The 7489-nt window shown below is 32.1% G+C and overlaps 1 pseudogene; it reads left to right on the forward strand.

The window, feature by feature from the left end:
- The first annotated feature begins 268 nt into the window (after window positions 1-268).
- LOC107483060 (protein PHR1-LIKE 2-like) lies at window positions 269-3958 on the forward strand (annotated as a pseudogene).
- The last annotated feature ends 3531 nt before the right edge of the window (window positions 3959-7489 follow it).

The raw sequence follows: 7489 nt of genomic DNA on the forward strand, positions 1-7489 counted from the left end.
ATCTGACTCCACCCGAACAATATACACCCCTTATTTAATAGTAATCAAACTTTAGTTCATTTAAAAAGGTTTTTTTGGTTAGTCTTTTTAAGTTTGGTTTTGTTGTTTGTATAATAAAAAGGGCAGAAAGGGACAAGATCCCCGAAAGGCGTGCCAGTGTGCCAGCGTCAGTTTCAGAAGGTACGGTGTTTTTCTCTCCAGTTTCATTGTCATCCTCTCTCTCTCTAAAAAGCTTCAATCTTTACCCTTTTCACTCAAATGGGTACCTAGCTCTACCCTCCCTTCATTTGGATCTACTCCTCAATCTCTCTCTCTCTCTCTCTCTCTCTCTCTCTCTTCGTTCTTTCAGGTTTTCACCATTGAAGAAGAAGAAGAAGGGAGGTATCATCATCATGTATCCGAGGCTGATACACCCACATGAAGCAGGGCTTGTTGGACAAGAAGATGTTCAAGTTGGTGGCGCCTCCAATCTCACACACAAGGGAGACCCATGTCTTGTTCTCACTGCTGATCCAAAACCAAGACTTCGTTGGACTCAGGACCTCCATGAACGCTTTGTTGATGCTGTCACTCAACTCGGAGGTGCTAGTAGTAAGTCAAAGTTTCAACCTTTTTCCCTTCATTCACTTCAATCTTCTTTTTATTTATTTATTTTGAAATTCTTTTTTTTTTTCTTGTTATAGCACATATGCAATTTTTTGTTTTCTGTTTTCTTCTCATGGAAGAAGAATATGGCTGAGAATTTGTATTGGCTCCTTTGGATATTATTATGCTTTCTGATTTTTGTTTGAATTTTTGAAATGAAATCATGATCCCACTTTCTAGTTGGGGGGCAAGTAAAAATAAAGGGGATTTTTCTTTTTGCTTGAGTCAATTACTTATGTATAGTTAATTAATTAGAAATTTTAATTATTTTCTGGCTTTAATCTATCTACTTGTTGATTCTTATTGTTTTTTCTTATCAAGCATAACTGTTCATCCCTAAAATGCATGTGCTTTTGGAGAAGGTGGAATTTTTTGGGAGAGATTAGGTGGAGAATTCTTTTATGAGCAGAAAACTTACCCCACCCACATTTTAATTAGAGATGTTGAATATTGCAGTTAAATTAAGATCCTTTATGTTTGAAAGGGGTTTATTTATAAGCGGGTTTTGAGTTTGATCATAAAGTATAGAACTTTTGCAGAAAGGTTTGCACTTTATAGAGTCCACATTTGACCTCATGTCCACGTTCCATTGGTTTGCTGAAACTGACTCGGAAGGTTTATGCTCTTTTTTTTTTTTGGCTGAATCTGCGGCAATGGAGTGGAACCAGTAGTTGTACATTGACATAGACACAATTGGGGTGATGAAGTTGCCATGTTGATATCCTCCAATGAGAAAAGATTGCAAATTCACTTTTATTCGGCCAACTACTATTTTGCTTTCCCTTTAAATTTCCATTTTCCTCTCTGCAATAACAACTTAAATGCTTAATCCTTGTTCATTCACTATTTTGTTGGCCAATTGTTGGGTAAAAAAAAAGGTTGGTTTCCTTGCAAAACCGATAGCGTAATTATGTTTTGAGTGGTTAATATGTTGCCATTTGTAGGGTTCTCCTCAATTCGATAATGTTTCGATACAGTATCATTATTCATAATCATTTCCAATGAACTAGCCAGAATTGAGTGTATAATGTTACTACAACATTGTGGGGTTACTATTCCTTTTTTTTCCTGCATAATTGTGAATTGTAACAAGGAGTGACTGCTTTAGCCTCAGATCAAAACGGTTGTAGGCCTCTAAGGAATACATTTAGCTAAGTGCTTCATTGTTGCAGCCTAAGGGCCACAGTAGTAGCCAGTAGGCTATCAATAGACGCTATAGCGGCCATAGTGGCTACTATTCTTGAATAAGCCACTTTATGCATGGCGAAAAAGAACTTGAGGTTCTAGAGTTGATTCCCCTCCCACAATTGATTTTACCCATGTTTGGTATTTCTCCACTAGAATCAGTTCTTGCCTTAGAATTGATTTTGAGAGAAGTGAACTTCTTTTAATGTATGTTAGAATCACTTATGAATTGCCAAATATGAATTACTTTACATTAAGATCAATTCTATCAAATGGTAACAGATGAATGATTGAGTGGTTTACTGTTGTAATAACAAAGCAAGATACTTTGCATGAATTCACCAAGTTTGGAAAGTTCAAAAGTATTTTGATGCAAATAAATTTAGCTTTCTATGTTTCCTATGTCATATCAGTAACCTAGCTCCTGGATATAAAAACTAGTTTAACTTCGTCCTAACTAGTAACAATTAGAATTTTAATGTGTATTGTAATCAATATCATCAATATCATTGTTTGACTAGGTTCTGGCTATTATCTGCAGAAGCTACGCCAAAAGCAATCATGCGGACCATGAATGTCAAGGGTTTGACTCTATTTCATTTGAAGAGTCATCTTCAGGTCTTGCTACATATTTATATATATCTTTCCTCATTATAATCTACCCAATTTTAGTCTTTGTGATGAAAACGAAAAGAATATTTCTATTCTGTCTTGCAGAAATATAGACTTGGTAAGCAATCAGGGAAAGATATGGGTGAGGGATGCAAAGATGGTATGGTTGTCATTCCCACTTATGTTTCCACCATCCAAACTTTTCATGCTCAGCATTTATTATAACTGTATGGTGTGTTGAGGAAAAAAAGCTTTAACTATAATCACCAGATGAAAGTTTGGCAGGAATTTCTAATTTTTTATTACGCCTAAATAGTCCTGTTTTATTCTTGGTTTAATTGATTTTTGTTGAAATTTTATGAAAGGATTGTCGGGTTCATACTTAGAAAGTCCTGGTACTGACAACTCTTCTCCAAAGTTGCCAACTTCCGATACCAATGAGTAAGCATCTTTTTGCATTCTTAAGAGCACAAATGGAGTCTTAATAATCAACAATTGAAGGAAAAATTAATCTTTTGCATAGGGGTTTTGAAATCAAGGAAGCCTTAAGAGCACAAATGGAAGTGCAAAGTAAACTACATTTGCAAGTAGAGGTAAATATCTTTTTCTTAGTGCGCAAGTTGTGCTTATTGCTTGTCTTCATGAAGTTTTTTAGATTTAGATTGAATTTCCATACTGTATAATTGGAGTTAGATGTTGATATAATAGATGAGGAAATTCTTTTGAAACTACTTTGTAGATAATGCTTACTAATATTCAAAATTATTCTAATGAAGGCAGAGAAGCATTTGCAAATTCGCCAAGACGCAGAGCAAAGATACATGGTCATGCTTGAAAGAGCTTGTAAGATGCTAGCTGATCAATTCATTGGCGCTACCGTCATAGACACCGACAACCAAAAGTTTCAAGGAGTCGGGAGCAAGACCCCAAGAGGTCCCATGGTTGATCCTCTTGGTTTTTTTTCCATGCCATCTACTGAAGTGGCGGGAGTCAATGTCTCCCGCCACAGAGGGCTGACTGTTCGACTGAAAGTTGTCTAACCTCACATGAGACTACCGGGGGGTTGATTTTAGAAGGATCACCCGGTGAGGGGAAAAGGAGGCTGCTAGGCATGGACTCTATGGCAGCACCTTTGATCTGGACTGAAGCTAAGATGAGAACTCAAGCCATCAATGTAGCCCAAGGTAACCCTCATGGAATAACTAGGTACGCCGGCATGTAGGGATGGAAGGTCAAGTTGATGGTTCCCGGTTCATCCTGCGATAATCCAAAGATAGCTTTGCAGGCCTTCATTCCTTTCTCTAGGATAGGTATTTGAACTCTGACCTGTTCTTTTCTAATTAATGGGAACAGATGTGGAATCACCTTATTCCATTTTGTAAATTCAAACTTCCCTATGGCTTTAAGCATTGTGAAAAGCTAGCATTGACTGTACAATTATTTCGAACATGCCAATTTCGCACGGATAATGTGGAAAAGTGAAGTTGTAGAAATCAGCTCAGGTACTTTTCTTTAAGCAGTTATCTTGAATCATTGTTAAGTCTTGTTCTTTGGTTATGTTTTTCACCTTGTTTGATGCTTTACTAAATTTGGTGACTTTTGGCCTTTAGCACCAACTTGTGATGTAAATAGCACTATTTGAGGCCATAGTTCATCACACCAAAGATGTGACATTTGCCATTTTTGTTGATTCCCACCATTGATTGGGTGTGAATGACACAAGTAGTTAGTTGGAGGATCATGACATCAATGGATGGAGAAGAGAGAGTTGGTTGGTGTTGAAAGCCAGCTATACTCAAATCATGGTTTGTTATTTTATGCTTATGAAATTCATTACAAAACAAATTTTATGCTAAGTGCTGAGTATAACATAGTTGGATATGTGTCCAAGGTGGTGGAATTATTATTCAAGTGGGGACCATTTACATGCTAATATGATTAGTAATTTAGTATTAAGACTATGGACAAAGAAATACATACACACACACATATATATTTATATATGGTACACATGGAGGCCTATTGTTAATTTGGGATTTGCCTAAGCCAAATGTCCTTACTTGGCTTTGGACTTTGGTAGTTGATAGCATCAATGGCTTGCAACCTTATTATCAATGATTCCTCTATATTAATCTTTTCTTAATGCCACCATCTTAGTTCTTATATAGTGGAATCAATTTTTTCTTTGGCTACAATGATTCCTCTACAATGAATATTTGTGTCAATATTTGTGTATCTAAACAGAGTTGGAGTGGTGAGAGGAATTTAGATAGTTTGTATGAAGTTTTAAATTTGAACTTTATTTAACCAGTGTAAATTGGGGAGTGGTTAGTTTATCATACATCTAAACATCTCAACATGAATACCATAAAAAAAGTTTGAACTTCATTTCATCAATGTAAAAGATAATAAATAAAGTTTTAAAGTCCTTGGGAAAAATAAGAGATTGATATTGGATAGTATATTGACAGGTTTTTATTTAAATTATTCAAATACTTTATTTATTGAAATATGAAACGTGTAAAATATTTACGTTTTTATACTGTCATTACACATCTCAGGTCCTGTTCTGAGGGAACACTGAGGTGGAATGAACAAAAGATGATTGGGATATTTATAATGGATTTTAATGTTTAATTTAGCAAAGGTTTTAAGTAGGTTTAAGTTAATTGATATTATTCTATTGGTATGGTTAATTAGTTATTTATATTGGATTGAATTACATGAATTCAAATTATATTCATTTAAATTTTAAATTTTAAATTTTAATTTATTTAAATAAAATTGAATGAAATAGAAAAATAAAAATTAAACACAACCAGAATATTATATCAATGTATCAAATTCTTAGTTGGTTTTATACATTTTTGACGCATTTAAAATTTAAAATTGTTAATTTTTAAATTTAAAAGACTTTAAATCGTTAATTTTTTTACACATTTCGAGTGTACAGTAGTTGATCTCAATGTTTATTTGGCTTCTATCTTTTATATTCGAATGTTATAATGACAATGTAAAAAATGTATATACACTCAGTAATATGCATATTGATTAAAAAAAAATCCAATTTTAATAACCCTAATTTATCACATACATAAAAGGACTATGTATACTATATTCTCAAATTAAATAAATGAAACAATATGAGACAATTCTATAATACATACCCTCATGTACAAAATTTAGCACCTGTAGTGTAGAGAATTAGAAGATTGGTCATTCGTGGGGTGGAATATCATAGTGATAGAAAGAATAAAGAGAACTATTTGAAGGGAAAATCAATAGAAATTTGCTAAATAGTGGAGAAAATGTTGATTTACAACAAATAAACACCCTTATATAAGGTAGTAATTAATTATTACACTAATTAATTATAATTATAATGTAATTATTCTCTCATTTTTCAACTAACAAAATAATCTCTGATGTAATCAATACGATTTCACTAACAAAATTCAAAATCAGTTAGTTTATTTATTTATTTTATATTTGTGGTGTTAACTTTTTACATAATTATCAAATTACATGTTTTTTTTATGATTATTAACATTATCACATTGATAGAGGGAATTTTTTTAAAATGAATAATTTAATTATTTTAATTATTAAAATAAATAATTTGTAACGTATTTACTAATTTATACCGCATTTATTTATCTCGTTTACAGTGTAAACGAGATAATTTTGTATGTATTTCGTTTACAGTATAAACGAGATATGTATATTTTAAACTCCAACAAAAAAATCATATATAAATTCATATAGAAAATAATTTCTAAAAAAAAAAAATAAGCAGTTTGATATTTTGAATGCATGGTTTTGCATTGTTGAATCCATAGATAAATACACAGCCGGAAGAAGTTTAGTTTGTGAAGAAAGCAATATATAGGAAATTGACTAGACTGCCGGAATATTATTTATTGAATATATTTAGAATCATTTGGGAATATTACATTGAAGATTCCATCATAGCCAATTACTATGCTTTAGGTTTGTTTCTTGTCTCACCTCACAACCAATAATAGCTGCTAAATTCTATCTTTTCACCCATTCACACCACTTGGGACTTGGAATTATAGTCATACTAGGTAACATATCACACACAATCAAAACAAAAACAATAAGTAAATAAATAAATCCAAAACTCTAAAACAAAGAATTCAAGGCCACATAAAAGTCACCAACTTCACATGCTTGAGGAGATTGATGATGATGATCATCAAGCAAGTTAGAGACACTATAATTATCTCCTTCTTCTTCTTTGCTCAATAACAGGGTATGTTCTATCCCTATCTTCTCTTTTTCATTTCCAACTTTCTCTTTTAGTTATATTAGAGCAAACACTACTATATATAGATATTTTGTTTTTTTTAATTCTATATTAATTTGGTTGTTATATATAATCAATTGATGAGATTAGATTTAAGTAGTTGCAAAGTCCGAACTGTTTGGCCGTCGATTTTAACCATATTCGTGAATTATTATGATAGTTATTAAAAAAGTTCTATTCAAATTAAGGTGGCAAATTTTATATTTAGTAGTTCACCCTTTTACTACATATAATATGTTAATAATCTCTATTTGTTAGTGGATATATGTACACTTTTTCTAATATATATATAAATAGAAGTATGTATTTAACTTTATTAATAGAAAATATATAAAAGATTGACAATATATATTCAAACCCTAAAGTTATTTAATAACTTAAGACTTTTTTTGTGTTTGATGTAATTCTATATATAGTAAGGACTTTATAAAAGAGGATAATGCATGAGAAAGATAATTATGAAATCATGACCTTGCAACGGTATGGCGCTTAGAAATGGAATATTTTATAAGATTTTTTTTAAAGCCTTATTATTGTGGTGTTTATAAGTTTAAATTATTTGGAATAATTATTTGAGCTTGGCATGCATAATCATTGTGAATGAATACCATAAGCTATATATGAGTGCTTGATGACACATGGCAAGGTGTCAATGGTATATAGTTAATTTGGAGAGTGAATGTTCATAAAATTCTTTGAATGATTCACGTACCTATT

The sequence above is a fragment of the Arachis duranensis genome, chromosome 4 (assembly GCF_000817695.3).
Source record: "Arachis duranensis cultivar V14167 chromosome 4, aradu.V14167.gnm2.J7QH, whole genome shotgun sequence".
Lineage (NCBI taxonomy): Eukaryota > Viridiplantae > Streptophyta > Magnoliopsida > Fabales > Fabaceae > Arachis > Arachis duranensis.